The sequence below is a fragment of the Macaca nemestrina genome, chromosome 11, assembly GCF_043159975.1.
Source record: "Macaca nemestrina isolate mMacNem1 chromosome 11, mMacNem.hap1, whole genome shotgun sequence".
Taxonomy (NCBI): domain Eukaryota; kingdom Metazoa; phylum Chordata; class Mammalia; order Primates; family Cercopithecidae; genus Macaca; species Macaca nemestrina.
Window position 1 is genome coordinate 47,743,125 of NC_092135.1, and position 21,143 is coordinate 47,764,267.

Here is a 21,143-nt window from a genome sequence, read left to right on the forward strand (position 1 = left end):
CATGAAAAGTTTTAACTTTTTATTGTACTCTTATCCAAGAGGCTTTGGCTGGAAGTGTGCCCTGATAGGTCTAATGTTAATCATTTGAATTCTTCTGCATAACTTTCAGGTTTGGTTACTCACTGATTGACTCTTCAAACTTAAATGAATAGTTGAAAGAATAAGGCAAATTGTATTTTTTTCTTTCTTTTTTCTTTTTTTACCAGACATTCTTTTCATTATGGTACTATGTGCTATGATGTCCTTGGGCAAGGAAACATTGCCTTGCTATTTCACCAGAGTAAAATAATTATTGATTAGGCATTATTGATTTCTCAATTTCTGCAAGGAATTTGAGCCTCATTCTTGAGGAAAGAGGTGACAGAAAAAAAAAATAATATTATATAAATGAGGTTTCTGAGTCAAAGATTAGGTTCGTGCAAGGATCCCTATTTTAATTTTTTATTGAGTGTCCAAATTAATGTCAATATAACAGAATTCAAAGGCAAAGATAAAAGTCCACAGGCTCAATTCTAGCTACAGCACATGTCAGTAGTGCAGTGTCTGCTATGTGGAAAGACTGAGAAAGTGTCTTAATCAAAATTTCTACAAATCTTTGATATCTGCTTATTTATTTTCTGCAGAACAGGAGCCTCTTCATGTTTGATGTCCCAGAAGCAAGGGCCTGTTTCTGTTGAGTTTGATTATAGAAGAGAGGTCTCCTCCCAGGGAGCTCAGCTGGATGTATCCTGCTTGCTGCCTTAGTTTCTTTTATGGAAGGAGATAAAGGAGGAAGAAGACTACATTATAGAATTGGTAGTTGTTTGTAGTGCTGGCAGAGTCTCAAATGATATTTGTTCTGTTATAGTCACTTCTAACCAAAGGATTCATTTTTGCAGCAGATGAAAGATGGACAGCATGCAAATGCTTGGATTAGACACATTCCAATGCTTTGAAATTCCATGCATTGGTGTCTGTTATATGTGTTATTTTTCGATATATTTTGCTGCTATTACATGGGTGCTTACTTAGAACAATTAGTAAGAAAAACCAACAGGATTTGTTTGTAGTCCTTACCAAATATTTGAATAGGAGTCAGGTGACTGTTACAGTGGGAACAAAAAGTGCAGAAGTTTAGGATTTGGCCTTGTTTCAAAAACTGTTAAGTTTTAATGACTCTGATAATGTGTTCAGTCTCTTAAAGGTTATGGGGCTGACATTTTCCACTTTTTTATGGAAAGAGAATTAGATTAATTGTTAGGGTATGTCACTGGGGATCTTTTGCTTAAGGGCTACTTTTGAGTTTATTCCTGGAAAGGAATGAAATTGGCAGAAACAAGGTCAGTTTTCTGTTATGTCTGATGACTGTTTCCAGGAAAGTTTGGTTAGCCAAACCACATGGATTCTTGGTCTCTATTGTAAATTGCCAAAAGGGACATCCACCCACGGAAATTATTACACTTTCCTTTTAAATATTGGCATCTGTAAGCTCCTCATGGTAAGAGGAGTAAAATTTTGAGAAGTCTGAAAAGATATAACTCCTGAGATCCAGCAAATGAAAAACACTGTCTTTCATAAGTGGAAGGTCTATCCCCATTGGATATGCTAGAAGGTTGGAAAATCATTCTCAAAACGAGAGAGACTTTGTGCAGGTGACTCAGCCCTCATAATGGTCTCTGCTGAAGCTGGACTTGATATTTTATAATATATACTAATTTAAAATGATACTCTTAACAAATCAGCCATTTATATAGTCACTTAACACCTGAGACATTACAATTAAAATAAGAACGGCATTAACGGTGCTGCAGTCGCTGCCGCCGATTCTGGATCTCATTGCCGCGTGTCGCCGATGACCGCCTGACGTGCATTCCCGATTCCTTTTGGTTCCAAGTCCAATATGGCAACTCTCAAGGATCAGCTGATTCATAATCTTCTAAAGGAAGAACAGACCCCCCAGAATAAGATTACAGTTGTTGGGGTTGGTGCTGTTGGCATGGCCTGTGCCATCAGTGTCTTAACGAAGGACTTGGCAGATGAACTTGCTCTTGTTGATGTCATCGAAGACAAATTGAAGGGAGAGATGATGGATCTCCAACATGGCATCCTTTTCCTTAGAACACCAAAGATTGTCTCTGGCAAAGACTATAGTGTAACTGCAAACTCCAAGCTGGTCATTATCACAGCTGGGGCACGTCAACAAGAGGGAGAAAGCCGTCTTAATTTGGTCCAGCGTAACGTGACCATCTTTAAATTCATTGTTCCTAATGTTATAAAATATAGCCAAAACTGCAAGTTGCTTATTGTTTCAAATCCAGTGGATATCTTGACCTACGTGGCTTGGAAGATAAGTGGTTTTCCCAAAAACCGTGTTATTGCAAGTGGTTGCAATCTGGATTCAGCCAGATTCCGTTACCTGATGGGGAAAAGGCTGGGAGTTCACCCATTAAGCTGTCATGGGTGGGTCCTTGGGGAACATGGAGATTCCAGTGTGCCTGTATGGAGTGGAATGAATGTTGCTGGTGTCTCCCTGAAGACTTTGCACCCAGATTTAGGGACTTATAAAGGAACAGTGGAAAGAGGTTCACAAGCAGGTAGTTGAGAGTGCTTATGAGGTGATCAAACTCAAAGGCTGCACATCCTGGGCCACTGGACTCTCTGTAGCAGATTTGGCAGAGAGTATAATGAAGAATCTTAGGCGGGTGCACCCAGTTTCCACCATGATTAAGGGTCTCTATGGAATAAAGGATGATGTCTTCCTTAGTGTTCTTTGCATTTTGGGACAGAATGGAATCTCAGACCTTGTGAAGGTGACTCTGACTCCTGAGGAAGAGGCCCGTTTGAAGAAGAGTGCAGATATACTTTGGGGGATCCAAAAAGAGCTGCAATTTTAAAGTCTTCTGATGTCATACCATTTCACTGTCTAGCTACAACAGGATTCTAGTTGGAGGTTGTGCATGTTGTCCTTTTTATCTGATCTGTGATTAAAGCAGTAATATTTTAAGATGGACCAGGAAAAACATTAACTCCTGAAGTTAGAAATAGGAATGGTTTGTAAAATCCACAGCTATATCCTGATGCTAGATGGTGTTAATCTTGTGCCTAAACTGGTTAGTGTGAAATAGTTTTGATGCACCACTGCCGATTCTGTACATGCTGCATTTGCCCCTTGAGCCAGGTGGATGTTTACTGTGTGTTATATAATTTCCTGGCTCCTTCACTGAACATGCCTAGTCCAACATTTTTTCCCAGTCAGTCACATCCTGGGATCCAGTGTATAAATCCAATATCGTATGTCTTGTGCATAATTGTTCCAAAGGATCTTATTTTGTGAACTGTATATATCAGTAGTGTACATTACCATATAACATAAAAAGATCCACATATAAACAATGCAACCAACTATCCAAGTGTTATCCCAACTAAAACCCCCAATAAACCTTGAACAGTGAAAAAAAAATGGCGTTAACTAATTCATGTATTTATTTCATGCAACAAATATTTATTGAGCACCTCGCAAGGGGCAGAAACAGTGAGAAAATTGACCAAGATAAACATATTTCTACTTTCATGAAACTTTCACTTTAATGAAGTAATACGTTATGGGAAAATGTGTTTTTTTTTAATGTTATACTTTATATTTCAAAAGGAAAGTATTTGGATAACTTCAGCAGATCATGCAATCATGATATTTTTGTATTGCTTGGGATATACTCTTGTTGATTCCTGCATGTTCTTCATTTTTGCAAATTTGTGATAACATAAAGCCTTTCTGAGACAGGTGGCAGACTTTGCCTAACGTTAGTCTTGAATGCAATAATGTTAACTTACTTACAAAAGATTTAACTTAAGGTTGCTACTCACTTGCAGTACTAATTGGATTTCTTTCCTGACCCAGTGAAATTTAGAATTTACTAGATACTCATGATTATACAAAAGTATATCAGCCTGTTCTTTAAATATTATATTATCCCTTTTGTGGAGATACAATCAGGCATTTTGTATCTACTCATTGTGGATATTCTTACTAATCTGAAACTTATTAGTCAAATAGTTGACACAATTAATTTGTTTAGGTCTCAAAAGAAAGGCTAAGTTTTGATAGTTTGCAGAGCATTTTAGCATTATTGGTCATTAATTTCCAGATGTTATTACTCTTGAAAACACATGTGACCATGGCTATTAGCATATAATTATTGTACTTCTAGTTTATTTTTATGATGCTGTTTAAAAAACACACAGGTTACATCTATGAGTTCAAAGTGAGATAACAACTCTGACAATTATATGGTGCCCACAACTAGAGTAAGCCAGATATTCTCTGTTATACTACATAAATGAGTCTTCGATTACTTGTTACCTCTGATGCTACTAATTACTAAAATGAAATATCGAAAGTTGTGAATATTTAATCTTTAAGACAAATTAGAAGAATTCAAGGCTATCCATATAATATCACTAATTGCTATACATTATGCATTATGATGTATTTCTTGAAGAGGCAGAAATGAAATTGTTTATAAACCTGGGAATGCCTATGGGAGTGCATGTGTATGTGACTTGCATTTGTCCTATGTATATGGTGGATACTCATATGATAGCCTTTAGTCCAGGCAGACATTGGCCTGGCCCAAATCTTAGCCTAGTGCTAAATGATCTGCTTCTCTGACTGTCCTACAGCCTCTACCTCCACCAACATATTTTCATCTCATATTGTTCTGACAAATGTATTTCAATTATTTTCATTAAATATTCAGATTCAGAGTTAAAAATTTAATTATTTAAATTAAATTTAAGAGTTTAAAAATTTATTTTTATTAACTAGTCAGATTCAGAGTTAAAAATGCCCCTTACAAACAAAACCCATTTAATTTGCAAATTTCAAACCTTGTATATGTCTGTTTTTCAGTCACCTTATTTACCTCTTGACTTAAATATATATCAATTTTTTTTGGTAGAATGGTCCTTGCCTTTATTGTAAGCTGCTGCAAATCCCTTTGGGGAAGAGGTTATTTATTTGTAGCAGCAGTCAGAGTCTAGTCAGGAAAACACACAGTACTCTAGGTATTTCAAAGAGAGGGCCTTTTTCCAGGCAATTAGTAACACAGTTGAAAAAAGAACTAGAAAGCCAAACAAAGAACAGAGGAAACCCAAGAATTTGCAGCAGCAGGAAGTAGCTACCATGCCTAGGTCTGAAGGGTGAAAATGCACGGAGGGGATGGTTTACCAGAATCCAGGTGCCAAAGCCATCTGGCAAACCTGTCTAGTAGAATCTGAAGCAATGCAGGTTGCCAGAATTTCTTCTTGGGAATGGAGAGAGGAAAATATCCTGATTTCTCCCGTCTTCCCACTATCCCCTTCCCTAACTCCCTAATCCATTTCCAGTACCTCCTTTTGACAAAGTCTGGCAAGAAACTAGCACACACAGAGTCTTGCTGGGGTCGACTGTGACGTGACACAGAACAGAGCAGAGGAAGACTAAGCAATGGTTCTGTAAGCAAACAGGACAAAGACAGAGATATGGGTCAAGCAATCAAGACAAATAATCTTTTATTCATATTCATGGTATCCCCCAAAGAAAATAAACTGATAATTGCTAATAAAAAAACAAGCACTGTATTCCTTGATTAGCTTGATTCCTTTGATTAGATTACAACAATCTTGTAGTCTCAAATTATTAACAGGTAAACAATAGGTTTTATTCACCTACTTTCTAATACAGCATCTCTTAGCTGAACATAAAACTCAGAGAATGTATTTCTGTGGAAACTGTGTTAATTTTTTTTTTCTTCTGAAGATGTTAGAAGAAAAGTTACAGAGGTATTTGTTTAAGCAGTCTAAATATAATTCTACTTAGAATCCAACTGATCTTCAGAGATGGTCATTCTAGCACTACAAACATATGTTATATCCACTAATATAAGTTTGTAATTTGATGATTCTTAGATCTTTACTTCTAGGTAGGAATCAATTAGATAGACCTAAAGGAGTTAGAAAGTATTCTGAAAAATAAAGAAATATATATGAAACAAGTCTGGATTTGTTACCTTCTTAATATAATGTAACCTGTCTAGAGATTTCCAGAATGAAAAACATAAAATTAGAATGACTTTCAGTACTTATTTTTAGGAAAAATATACCTCTTATTAGTTTAATAAGAAAAGATTTATCCTATAAAATATGATATACTGAGTTTTTATGAAGTTTGAATGATTAAAATTAAGCCTTGGTTGGATTTCATCAAATTCAGTGTGGAGCTTTGGAAACACATTGAACAGTTCTTTCCTTAGATAATTACCTTGCTTAGAAGTGCTTCCTGTCCAGACAGAATTCCCGATTTTTTTCACTTATTAAGAGAAGTCGGTGCCTTCATGCCTTTATAAATGGAGTAAAGCATGAATACATTTTCTAGGAAGAGTGATCTTGTTTATTGAAATCAAACTATTTTAACTAGAATTATAGTAAGAAAAATTCCAACCACAGTGATATTTAAAATGGTTTTATTCTCTCTCTTTCTTAGCTTTTTTCCATCTCTTTTTGTAAGTCATATACACTCGAACAAACTAATAATAATAGTAAGATCTAGTTTCGAGGCAGTGGACTGCAACATTGAAGTCTGTAGACTTCTTTGCAAAGAAAAATATTTCTTGGCATTAAAAGTTTTTCTATCCAATACAAAATTCTGAGTGAGATACATCAATAGAGTGTATAGGAGTTCCTCCACTCTGGTCAGCTTGTTCTACGGAATGAGACTGATACTGCTGCTTATCTCACAGTTTTGTTATGATAGTTAACATTTATTAAACTCAGACTAATGTTTGACACATAGTAAATAATAAAGAAATGCTTACAGAATAAATAAATACATTCATAAATAAGTTGATCTCTGTTCAAGTCATGCCATATTAATTACAATCCACATGCTAGAGTGTATGATATTCTCTCTGCCTGGTTCCCCACCTCTCTTTCTATTATTCAAATCCTATTATTATTCAAGGACTGTGCAGATCCCACCTGTCTAAGCCTTTCAGGACAGACAGCTCTGGACTCTGCTAACCATGTTTCTCCTTCAGTCATTTGCACTTCTGCACCAATATCCTGTTTGCTTTATTTAGCCTTTACCATTGGTTGTTAACCAGGCAAGGACATTAGAATTCCCTGGGTTGCTTTTCTACAATGTATATCCCTAGGTCAAACCCCTACGATTTTTAGAGTCAGTGAGTCCTGCCTGGCACCAAAACATGCACATTTTGATAGGGTTCTTCAGCGAAGCCAATATAAGCCACTAGTCAAGATACACTGATCAAAATTATCTTTTGTTGCCAGTATGTAGATTTTCTTTATCAACACAAATATAAATATCTTGAAGACATAGACCATGCTTTGTTTTTCTTATGTAAACATAGCCACTACTGAATAACAGTCCTCTTTCATGTTTCATTGTAAGATCTCTGAGAGTGGCACCCAGATTATGCCTTGCCAATGGGTTGGGGAGTGTATTAGTTCTCAAGCTGCTAATAAAAACATACCTGAGACTGGGCAATTTATAAAGAAAGAGAGGGTTAATGGACTCATGTGGCTGAGGAGGCCTCATAATCATGGCAGAAGGTGAAAGGCACATCTTACATGGTGGCAGGCAAGAGAGAATGTGAGCCAAGCAAAAGGGGAAACCCCTTATAAAACCATCAGATCTCGATGACTACCACAAGAACAGTATGGGGAAAGCCACCCCCATGATTCAGTTATCTCCAAAATGAGTCTCTCCCACAACACGTGGGAGTTATGGGATCTACAATTCAAGATGAGATTTGGTTGGGGACACTGCCACACCATATCAGAGAGGGACAAAGAGAGCCACAGGTAGATCATTCAACTGTTGCCACAATTATACTATGTCCTGAATAACCACAAATCTTCAGTGATATACCAAAAAGGCACTCTCATTCATGTTTCTGGAATCAGCAGGAATAACCTAGGCACCTGTGCTGATCCTGGCTGGGCTTTCTCACGTGTTTGTGGGGTCAGCTGACTGCTGGCTGGGCCCACCTAAATGTTGCTGTTCAACAGCTCACTCATGTATCTGTGAGCTGACACTGTTCCATGTGACTTTGGTCTTCCTCCTGAGACCAGAAGGCTAGTCAATGCAAATTTTGTCTTGGCAATAATGGAGGACAAGAGGGCAAATGCAGATGTGTAATCTCATTTCAAGCCTTTATTTGTATTGCATTGGCCAAAGCAAGTCATGTGGTAAAAGCCCACTCATGCAAGGTGAGTACTGCACATTACATGACAAAAGCTGTAAATATGAGGAGGTGGGAAGAGTTGATGTCATTTTCTCCGCATGAAGCTCTTGTTAATGTCTCTCTTCTGCACAGCACCCACTCTGGTGCCTTCCTGAAGCTTATTTCTTATTGCTTATAATTCTGATGTAATGTCTTTAAAAAACAACCTTATCACCCTGAGTAAGCAAGTAAGGAATCTTGCTCAGAGAAAAATGTTGCAAATAAACCATCACATTAATGCTATTTCATTTGCCATTAAATAGAAAAATACCACCCCGTATTCCACAGACTTGACATCACCAGAATAATATGTCACATTTCATTAGACTAGAACATCAAATGCAGAAAACAAAATATTTGCTGTTCAGTAGGATTATCTGCTACTTGAACAAGGTTTGAGGAATTGTCAAGATGATGTGTTTGAATCCAGGACATTAAAACAAGAACGATGACTGAAAAATATGTTAAAAACCCCACACATTTGCTTTGAAAGGATACAGCATCTTGTTATCACTTGTGATTTGACCGTTGGTTCCATCTTTATTACCTGTGTCGTTGCTTAGTGAACTGTTGTAAAGCAACCTGTGAAGTATGCTATAAAAATTCAATTTACTAATACCAGAGAATCACCATGGGGAAGAATGGGAGTTTTTGCTAAGTTCCCTGGGATCTAACAAGGCCATGCCATGTTTTTGTCTGAGGGACTTTGTCTCTTAACGGATCAAAAACTTACAATATAGTATGGCATACCCAACCATATCTATAGACAAACAGTAAATAGCCAACATAATAGATAAATAACTATAGCCATTTTTCTGAATTAATATGCTCATTTTCTATATTTGATTCTTTACTTGCTCTCAGGTAGGTACTTCATTGGCTCCTGGTGGGAGATTGATCAGATACATGAATATTAAATAAACTATTGGAAATTGCTTTACAACCCTGCTTTGTCCTTATTCTTCTGTGGAATTTTAGGCAAATCACTTAGCTGATTGATATTCTTATCTAAAAGAAACAATACAATTTGGATATATAGTTAGCAAGAGCCCTTGCCTATGTAGCTGAACAACAGATAATGGACCTGAAGTAAACTCTAAGTCTGTCAACCTACACGCCTTTGTTCAGAATCACAATGTATGCGTAGGTTTAGATTTTATGAAAGCTGTGCTGTTTTATTTTATTTCTCTTTCTAAAAGGCAGAATATTAACTTGTAAAATAAAGAAAACAAAAGGCAGCATAGAGAAGCAGACTATGTGGTTTGGCTGTGTCCCCACCTAAATCTCATCTTGAATTGTAGTTTCCAAAATCCCCACGTGTCGTGGGAGGGACCAGGTGGAGATAACTGAATCATGGGAGCAGTTTTCCCCCATCCCGTTCTTGTGATAGTGAGTTCGTTTTCACAAGATCTGATGGTTTTATAAGAGTCTTCCCCTTTTGCTGAGTACTCATTCTTCTCTCCCCTGCCACTTTGTGAAGAAGGATGCGTTTGCTTCCCCTTCTGCCATGATTGTACATTTCCTGAGGCCTGCGGAACTGTGAGTCAATGAAACCTCTTTCCTGTATAAATTACCCAGTCTAACGATGTCCTTATAGCAGTGTGAGAATGGACTAATATACTAGGGTGTGGGCTTATGCAACGTACCTAGTCCAGTTCAATCTCATTACCTTGCACTGATGATGAGATTCTCAGTCACAACTACAGAAATAACTAAAGCAGGTGGTGATTTTTATATAACTGAAAAGTTTCTTCTCAGACTATAATTGCTAGAGGAGAAAAAAACAGAGAAGCATGAGAATTTTACATGTGTAATTACAAAGGAACATGAGAACAAGTCCATTTTCCTAGTAAGTGAGAAACCATAGTTCTCCACAGCATTAAGAACTCTCTCCCTCTTGCACAAATGCACATATATATGTCCACTTCGTTTTCAGGCAATAGCCCAGCGGGATCAAGCTGGGCACAAAGTTGGGCCCTCAGGAGAGTGGGTTAAAGGCCTCGTTTCCCTTTCTTAAATGGAAAATGCTGTGGAACTAACATTGTAATTTATCTTGCAATCAGAAAGGAGAAATAATAGCTTTGGGATTCAATTCTTTTATGAACTCTTTGGTAAACTATGCAGGTAGTGTGAATTGCAGTAAGGAAAATGTAGCCAGCACTTGGATGAGCTACACTGGACTTAGGACACTATATAATTAAGATATGTTAGCAGAATGTTTCTACAGGAGGATAAGGGGAGCAATGGCTGGCCCTGACTTGGGACCAGCTCACATTCACCTTGGGAAAGGGAAGGTTATAATGGAAACAAAGCTAGTGGTGGAGAATAAATTATTTCAGAATGTTTGTTATCAAGAGAGTTTGAATCTTTGTGCCTTGTATGTGGATAAATAGGCAATGAGTAGAAGAGCACAGTGCTATGAATGTTTGATAGCCAAATGATAGCTTGATGTCAAAGCTACTGATAAGTATATGCCATTTTAACTTCATTTGATTGCAGCCGTAGGACAAGCTAAAACTGAAACACAATAATTTTCAGGATTTAAAAGTTTAAAAATTCAAGCTGCATGGTATTGTCTTAGAAGGGAGCAATGAGGACAAAGTCATTCTTGTAATGGCAAAAAAAAAGATGAGTCATGGAAAAATGGTTAAAGCTTAGATTCATAATTTGATGCTCAGCTGTGACAAAGATCACCAATACATTCTACAAGAAAAGAGAATAGCATATTTTTAGGAGGCATCCTGTACATGAGGAAAAGTGTTCCATTTAATTTTGGGTTCCTGTTTCTATAAAAATAAATATTATGAATCAATATAGGATTGATGGTGCTGTTGAGAACATTTGGTTATGTGACTCATGCTTTAGAACAGCACTTTCCTATCAGGCAACTAGCCAGAGATCCTCCTACTGCTGGAAAATGTGTTTAATCAGAAGACAGGCTTTAATTAGATAGGATCATGCAGCTTGCTAACTCTTCATCTTTAATTTTCCAGGAGCCATTTCCTCATCATAAGGATGCAGTAGCCATAATTATTCCAATAATCCAAAAGAGAAGACTTTAAAGTACAATAGTTAGCCAGCAAAAAGAGAAGGCTAATTTCCAGTTATGAGAGCATTTTCCCAAGGCAAATATTCCTTTTGTTCTGGATAGATGTATTTTTGCCTATTTCTACCTTTGTTGGGCTCCATTTTCTTGCCCTTCAATAGCTAAGTTCTCTGCTAACTGTTCTGAATTGAATAACTTTCTCTACTCCAGAAACCTTTCCAGTTATTTTTTTAGCTCTAGCCAAATTGTCTACACTGCCTAAATAAGTAAAATGATGGCACATGAAATAAAAATGCCCAACAAAAAAATTTGGAGAAATCTCTCATGATATGTGGAATTTTAATAGATGTAAAGTAAAAAAAATGATTGTCAAATATTTGGGCAATCATGAGCTAAATGAACAGAATTTTTTACTGTAGGATTTATCAGTGTGTTTGCTCTACTGATATATGTAGGCATATTTATGAAGCAGGTTCACTGTGCATTGGTTACCAACTTGTCTGAGTCTGGTGAGGCCCAATACCCACACACACAGCAAGTTGATTGAAGTGGGTTTATTGTATATAGATGGGCAGCAAGAGACAACAGAATTCTAGTATTCATTGCCAACTAATCCCAGAAGCCTCAGGAAAGCTGCCTGGGGTAGATGGAGTTTTTACAGCATGTGTCCCAGTTGCATCACAGCTGGTGGACCCCAAAAAGCAGCCCATCCTGGGTAATATGACATGCTGGGCTAAAGCATTGAAGGACATCCTGTTTCAGGGTTGGGGGTAGTAGGGAACTGGAACAGAGCCCAGACTGTTCCAGCCAATTTCCTCCTTATCTCAGGATTTTGCATTCTTGCACATACTGCAGTTATTCTTGAGAACTACACGAGAAAAAGGGAGGAGAACTGGATTGGGTCCCTGCCACCTGGAGAGCTGTCCAGCATCCTTGGCATTAGACTTCCTGGTCTTTCCACCTCCATGATATTTTATTGGGAAAAGAGGACATGGGGGAAGGAGTTTTCTCATTTGAGTAACTAGTGATATTACCATTTTATTTCAAAACCATTGTAAGATCATACTTTTCCACCATGTTGCCTATTAAAAAGTTTGAAAATGGCTTCATGATTCCCACTATAGAGGAGAAAGAAAACCTGATTCCACTAGAAAGAAGAAAGAAAACCTGATTCCATATGACTCACGGCATACATTAAGCTTTGTGTTAGTCAAAATAAACTAGGCAAATGGAGGTGCCCAATCTCTAAGTTTTAGCCCCTCAGTCTTTAGATACTTTGATGATAGAGATAGTCATAGCCCAATGGGCTAAGAATTGTTCATTGCATTTTAACATTTTTTGAGGATTATACATGTAAATGAAAATAAAGCTGCTTATTTGACATTATTTTTTAAACTAGAGCATATAATATTTATTATTTGATTGGTATATACTGAAAACTATAATCCATATAAATATTTGGCTTTAATCCATGCTATCATCTCATTTGCTAAGCCCTAGCTTAAGCTACTATCATCTCTTTCCTGACAATTTTAATCACCTCCTGTTAGTCTCCTTGTTTATACCCAGGTCACATTACAGCCTATTCATCACCCAGCAGCCAGGGGGATTAATTTAAAGCATAAATGAATTCAGACCATGTTCTTTGCTGCTCTGAATCATCAAATGATGTCCTGTGGTATGCAGAATTCAAAGATGGCCCTCAGATTTCCATACCCTCATGTAAAACATCTTGTATAATTGTTTGGAAGAATAACCTCTTGAACGTTAACAGGACTTGCAAATATGATGGGATTTCACTCAAGATTGTTACAGTATATCACAAAATGGATTTTGTAAATGTAATTAAGGTCCCAATTCAAACCTTGCCTTCAGCTAATTAAAAGGGACATTATCCTGAGCAGGCCTGAGCTAATCGAATGAGCCCTTCAGAGGGATCCAGGTCTTCCTGGAGGTCAGAGAGATTTGTTGTCAGCAAGATGTTCTCCTGCTGTCCTGGAAGAAAGCAGTCATGTTGATGGAAGGAGGGGAGGAGGAGACAGTTGGCAAAGGTTTGAGAGCAGCCTCTAGGAGCTGTGAGTGATCCTTGGCTGACATCCAACCAAAAGACAGAGACCTCAGGCCTACAACCACAGGGAAATGAATTCTACAAATGACCTGAATAAGATGGAAGAGCACCCCAAGCCTCAGATGAGAGCATAGTCACTGCCAACGCCTGGCTTGTAGCCTGGCCAGATTCTGAGCAGAGAACCTTGCAATGTCATGCTAGATTCCTGACCCATAGGAACTGTAAGATAATCAATTTGTGTTGGTTTAAGCTTTTATGTTTGTAGTAATTTGTTACGTAGAAAAATAATATACTTTCTGTCTCTAACAGAAGAATATATGCATGGCTTTAGTAAGGATTTTGGATTTTATTCTGGGTTCTGGCCTTCTCTTTGTCATCATCTTCTATTCTGTCCATGGTTCACACTGCTTTAGCCACACTGCTTTCACAGCTCTTGGAACACTGTGGTGTGCTCTTGCCTAAGGTCCTCTGTTCTTATTGTTTCCTATTCCTGGAGCCCCCCTGCATCAGGGCATCCACATGGCTTCCTATCACACATCATTCAGATTAGTAAGAATAAGCTAACTTGTCTAGTCAGGATAGGCAGGAGTTCTGCTGTGCCAATAAATAATCCCTAAATCTCAATGACTTAAAACAACAAAAGTTATTTAAAAGTTGGTTATTCCTTTTTCCTATATGTTTAGTATAGATCAACAAGATGGCTTTCCTCATCACAGGCACAAGGGTCCCGGGCTGACTGAGGCTTCCCATCTTGTAATGGATTTTTTTGATCAATGTTAGCATAGTATATATTTCTCTATCACTTTACTCTCTTGGATCCCATTACATTTAATCTATTTGTGTCCTTATATTGAAAATGGATTTCTTATAGACAAAAAATAGTTTTTTTTTCCTTTTTAAGTCCACTCTGACAGTTTCTTTTAATTGTTATATTTAGATCACTGACATTTAAAGCAATTATTGGTATAATTGAATTAATATCCACCATGTTTGTTACTGTTGTCTATTTATGACTTTGTTCTGTGTTTCTTTTCCTTTTTTATATTTGTCTTGTATCTTCTTCTGCCTCCTCTGCTTTTAATATATGATTTTCTCAGCCTATCAGTTTTATCATTTTTTTTAACTTTAGTAATTTTCCTTGAGTTTGTAGTATCCACTTATAACTAATACAAGTCTGCTTTTAAATAACAATGCGTGGACAGTACAGGTACTTTATAGCAAAATATTCTCAAATTCTTCCTCCCACGGTAATATTACTGCTATTCATTTGTCTATAAGCTATAATTACTGAATATATGGTAGATATTATTTTAAACAAGCTTTTTTGTTAAATTCAAATAAGAAATTTTACTGTACCTTTATTACTTCTCTAATGTGCTTCCTTTTTTATGTAGATCTGAGTTTCTGACATATTTTTTCCTTCTTTCTGAAAAATTTCTGTTTTATATTCATTGGAAAGTAGGTCTACTGGTGAAAAATTTCCTCAATTTTTGTTTGTCTGAGAAAGTCCTCATTTCTCCTTCACTTTTGAATGATAATTTGATAAAATACAGAATTCTAGAGACTTTCTCCAACACTTTAAATATTCTACTCCAGTCTCTTCTTGCTTAATACCTGTGTGGTTTCTGAAAACAAGTCCATTATGATTATTGCCCTTCACCCTGTATAGATAGGATGTTTTTCTCTTCGGCTTCTCTCAAGATTTTTTGTCTTTGATTTTCTGTAGTTTGAATATGATATGCCTAGCTATGTGACTACACACACACACACACACACACACACACACACACACACACAGATGCAGGTGTGTGTGCGTGTGTGCATGTTTGTGTGTGTGTATTCTCCTGCTTGGTGTTCTCTGAGTTTTCTGGATCTTTGATTCTGTCTCTCTCATTTGTTTGGGAAAATTCTTAGTCATTATTACCTAGATTTTTTCTTCTGTTCTCTCTATCCTCTTTCTCATATTCCCATTATGCGTATATTACACATTCTGTAATAGTTTAACAATTCTTGGATATTCTGTTCCATCTTTATCTATTCTTTTCTCTTATTGTATTTTAGTTTTAGAAGTTTCTTTTGACACTTTCTTCCTGCCTATGATTCTTTCCTTGGACATATCCAGTCCATTGATGAGCTTATAAAAGACGTTTTCATTTATTATAGTGTTTTTGATCTCTAGCATTTACTTTACATTTTTTCTTAGAGTTCCCATCTCTCTGCTTTTATTGCCCATATGTTCTTGCAGGTTGTACACTTTTTTCCCTTATGGCCCTCAGCATATAAATCAAAGTTTTAAATCCCTAGTCTGATATTCCTACATCCCTGGCATGTCTGCATCTGTTCTGATGCTTGTTCTGTCTCTTCAAACTGTTTTAGCAAGTCTTGTGATTTTTTTGTTGTAAGCTAAACATGATGCGCTGACTAAAAGACACTGAGGTTAACTCTCTTTTAGTGAAAGGTTTATCTAGTTAAGAGGTAGATTGTATTTACTGTTGGCTGTAGCTGTAAGTGTCGGAGGCTCAAATTTTCTTTGTTCTCATTTTCTCTCCCCTGTTGCCTTTGCGTTTCCTTAGAAACTTCTAAAATGAGGTCAGAAGCATGCAGCTCTTTCCATTGTATTCCCCTGTGTTATATGGGAGTCCTATTGATATGATGGTGAGGTATGTGGAGAGAGGAAGCATTCTCTAACTCTATGCTTTGGTCTCAGTCCTTTAGTGAGCCCGTGCCTGTGCAAGTGCTTCCCAGTCTCCCTTCCTTTTAGTGGATGTGGGAAAGATAAAGGGGTCTGGGGTTGGGTATTTCCATTTTTCCAGGTCAGTTAGATTCTGGTAAAACCTTAGTCAGTTAGGCCCTGCTAAAAGATGTTCTCCTGAGGGCATGCCTTGTTAATAAGAGCAGAAGGCTCTCAGTATATTTCAAAATAGCTACTCTCTTCTTCCTCTGCAGGAAGCACCAGAGGATTTTTCTTAGATATTCAGTGTGAAAACCTGGTGAGTCTTGTAGGTAAAATTCCCTGAAGTGTGGAGTGCCCCTAAGACCGAGCTTTGCTGGAGTTTTTAACTCTAAAAGTTGCTTACATTGTGCCTCCAGCAATTCCATCAATTACCATTCAGGTTTCCCTACCCCAGTACTGGTTCACATGGAGATTTGTACACCTTCTGTAAGTTGTAGTTCTCTATATCATCTGTCTCTCAAGTTCTGGGGACAGGTGTTTGCCTTGTGACCTCAGTTTTCTGAAGGATCTAAAAATAGTTGTCGGTTTTTAGTTTGGTCAGCTTTCTTCTTGCTGAATGGACAGGAGGAATGACTTTCAAGATCCTTTCCTGCTGGACTAGAAACCAGAAATGGTAATACCACTATGGGACTGAAAGCTTTGACACAGCATGGGGAAACACCTTAGAGAACTGCACACTGGCTCCTAAATTCCTTAGCCTGACAGTGACACATCATTTCTATTCATATTTCATTGGCCAAAGTAAGTCATATTGTAACATCCAATTTTTAAAGTGTGAGTAATCTAACCCTCCTGTGTTTGTGGGAAAAGAGAACAAGAAGTGCTGGGGAACATTATTAAAGTTGAGCAGAGGACTCTATATAGGGTATTGCTAACTCGATCTACCACTTTGCTTTCTTATCCTGTAATATTTTCTCCCTGGCATTTGACAATACCATATTTTACCGTAGGATATTACAAAGAAACCTATTATGCTAGATACTCTGTTTGTTGCTTGTCTCCCCACTCCCATCTACACCAATATGAGCACCACAGGAACAGGAATTTTATCTCTATCCCCAAAATAATATCCCCACTTTAATCCCCTGAACACAGGATATTCTAGGCTCTGTACACATTTGGCGAATGGCTTAGTGAATGTTTGTTTGTTTAAACCCTGAGAACCCTGAAAGATAAACTCTTGCTTGAATCCACTATAATAGCCAAATCAGGCACAGGAACTGTCTCTGTGACCAGAATGAAGCTGATAGAACTTGTGCAGAGCCTTTGTCACACTGGCTGGGTGCATCCTTTGCTATCAGACAGCAAGGAGAGAATGAAAATGCTTCAGAAGTTCCTTAGGAATATGGTGCTATTTTAAGGCAAAGGCATAGAAAAATGAGATTGAAAATAAGCTTAGAGTTTTAAGTAATGTAGTCAAAAGTGTCAATAACTTGAAAAAGAGACAATTCTCAATTAAAAAATCTTCCCATCTCAGTTTTATGTTGATAACCAAGGATATGCAGCTTTCATTTCTCACTAAAAAGCAAAAAGCTAAATCATGTCTTGAATATGAAATGTAGATGCAGTGCTTGGAACACTCTCCTTCTGAAGGAACAGACCTGCCAGATCCTGGGGTGCTTGAAATGCATGCTTCCTGCTGGTTCAGTATCACCATCTTTGTGCTTCTTTATGCTTATTGTTCACTCTGAGCTTAATGAGTGCATTCAGGCATGTAATGAAGAACAACACTATCAGACAAACACTTTATTGAAGTCCAAAGATATGGTGGTTTTATCAATTATATTATTCAGTAGAATAAATTTGCAATTTATTTAAAAATACATCAATTGGGTGACATCTGGAACACTGGTGCATTGACACTCACAATATTAGCAGCCATGCTATAAAAGAAAATCTTAAATGGATGGCGTTTTGTTACAGTGAGTGTACAGTTTTTGTCTGTCTACGTACTAGAGGAAATAGATGAGAGCAACGCAATTGTGAATCACAGGTCCTTCTGGTGTGAAATTCATCCTAACTGAGCTTAAAACATTTGATAGCCAAAGGCATGAGCCTCCATGGCAAATAGTTCTCATTTTCACCTCTGCTAGCCTCGGTTAATGGAATGAATATATGACTAGAGGGCAGGTGAACCCTGCTAGCTATCCAAGAGTAACTTGATCTAAGCAATACACTTGTCTTATGTTTTTATCTTTCTTTTCTGTTTGGGTTAATTTTTATGTATTTATTTTTATTATTGCTTTTTATATTATACTTTAAGTTCTGGGATACATGGGCAGAATGTGCAGATTCATTACATAGCTATACATGTGCCATGGTGGTTTGCTGCACCCTTCAACCCATCATCTACACTAGATATTTCTCTTAACACTATCCCTCCACTAGTCCCCCACCCCACAACAGGCCCCAGTGTGTGATGTTCCCCTTGCTGTGTCCATGTGCTCTCACTGTTCAACTCCCACTTACGAGTGAGAACATTCAGTGTTTGGTTTTCTGTTCCTGTGTTGGTTTGCTGAGAATGATGGTTTCCAGCTTCATCCATGTACCTGCAAAGGATATGAACTCGTCCTTTTTTACAGCTGCATAGTATTCCATGGTGTATACATGCCACATTTTCCATATGCAGTCTATCATTGATGGGCATTTGGGTTGGTTCCAAGTCTTCGCTACTGTGAATAGTGCTACAATAAACATATGTGTGCATATGTCTTTATAGTAGAATAATTTATAATCCTTTGGGTATGTACCCAGTAATGGCATTGCTGGGTCAAATGATATTTCTGGTTCTAGATCCTTGAGGAATCACCACACTGTCTTCCACTATGGGTGAACTAATTTACACTCCGACCAACAGTGTAAAAGTGTTCATATTTCTCCACATCCTCTCCAGCATCTGTTGTTTCCTGGCTTTCTACTGATGGCCATTCTAACTGGCATGCGATGGTATCTCATTTTGTTTTTGATTTGCATTTCTCTAATGATCAGTGATGATGGGCTTTTTTCATATACTTGTTGACCGCATAAATGTCTTCTTTTAAGAAGTGTCTGTTCATATCCTTCACCCACTTATTGAAGAAGTTGTTTGTTTTTTTTCTTGTAAATTTCTTTAAGTTCTTTGTAGATTGTAGATATTAGCCCTTTGTCAGATGAATAGATTCCAAATTTTTTCTCCCATTCTGTAGATTGCCTGTTCACCCTGATGATAGCTTCCTTTGCTGTGCAGAAGCTCTTTAATTTAATTAGATCCCATTTGTCAATTTTGGTTTTTGTTGCAATTGCTTTTGGTGTTTTATTTATGAAGTCTTTGCCCATGCCTGTGTCCTGAATTGTATTGCCTAGGTTTTCTTTTAGGGTTTTTAGGTCATACATTTAAGTCCTTAATCCATCTTGAGTTAATTTTTGTATAAGGTGTAAGGAAGGGGTCCAGTTTCAGTTTTCTGCATATGGCTAACCAGTTTTCCCAACACCATTTATTAAATAGTGAATCCTTTCCTCATTGCTTTTTTTTGTCAGGTTTGTCAAAGATCAGATGTTTATAGATGTGTGCCATTATTTCTGAGGCCTCTGTTCTGTTCCATTGGTCTATATATCTGTTTTGGATCTGTTTTGGTAGCAGTACCATGCTGTTTTGGTTACTGTAGCCTTGTAGCATAGTTTGAAGTCAGGTAGCCCATGATGCCTCCAGCTTTGTTCTTTTGGCTTAGGATTGTCTTGGCTATACAGGCTCTTTTTTGGTTTAATCTATAATTTAAAGTAGTTTTTTCTAATTCTGCGAAGAAAGTCGATGGTAGCTTGATGGGGATAGCATTGAATATATAAATTACTTTGGGCAGTATGGCCATTTTCACAATATTGATTCTCCCTATCCATGAGCATGAAATGTTTTTCCATTTGTTTGTGTCCTCTCTCATTTCCTTGAGGAGTGGTTTGTAGTTCTCCTTGAAGATGTCCTTCACATCCCTCATAAGTTGAATTCCTAGGTATTTTATTCTGTTTTTAGCAACTGTGAATTGGAGTTCACTCCTGATTTCACTCTCTGTTTGTCTATTATTGGTGTACAGAAATGCTGGTGATTTTTGCACATTGATTTTGAATTCTGAGACTGCTGAAGTTGCTTATCAGCTTAAGGAAATTCTGGGCTGAGATGATGGGGTTTTCTAAATATACAATCAAGTCATCTGTAAACAGAGACAATTTGACTTCCTCTCTTCCTATTTGAATAGACTTAATTTCATTCTCTTGCCTGATTGCCCTGGCCAGAACTTCCAATACTATGTTGAATAGAAGTGGTGAGAGAGGGCATCCTTGTCTTGTGCTGGTTTTCAAAGGAAGTGCTTCCAGCTTTTGCCCATTCAGTATGATATTGGCAGTGGGTTTGTCATAAATAGCTCTTATTTTGAGATACGTTCCATCAACACCTAGTGTCTTGAGAGTTTGTAGCATGAAGGGTGTTGAATTTTATCGAAGGCCTTTTCTGCATCTGTTGAGATAATCATGTGTTTTTTTGTCATTTGTTCTGTTTATGTGATGGATTATGTTTATTGATTTGCATATGTTGAACCAGCCTTGCATCCCAGGGATGAAGCGGACTTGATTGTGGTGGATAATCTTTTTGATATGCTGCTGGATTGGGTTTGCCAGTATTTTATTGAGGATTTTTGCATTGATGTTAATCAGGGACATTGGCCTGAAATTTTCTTTTTTTGTTGTGTCTCTGCCAGGTTTTGGTATCAGGATGATGCTGGTCTCATAAAATGAGTTAGGGAGGAGTCCCTCTTTTTCTATTGTTTTGAATAGTTTCAGAAGGAATAGTACCAACTCCTCTTTGTACGTCTGGTAGAATTTGACTGTGAATCTGCCTGGTCCTAGGCTTTGCTTGGTTGGTAGCCTATTAATTACTGCCTCAATTTCAGAACTTGTTATTGGTCTATTCAGGGATTTGACTTCTTCCTGGTTTCGTCTTGGGAGGGTGTGTGTGTCCAGGAATTTATCAATTTCTTCTAGATTTTCTAGTTTATTTGTGTAGAGGTG

The 21,143-nt window shown here is 37.4% G+C and overlaps 1 pseudogene; it reads left to right on the forward strand.

Moving 5' to 3' along the window:
* The first annotated feature begins 402 nt into the window (after nucleotides 1-402).
* Nucleotides 403-3,936, forward strand: LOC105492683 (L-lactate dehydrogenase A chain-like; annotated as a pseudogene).
* The last annotated feature ends 17,207 nt before the right edge of the window (nucleotides 3,937-21,143 follow it).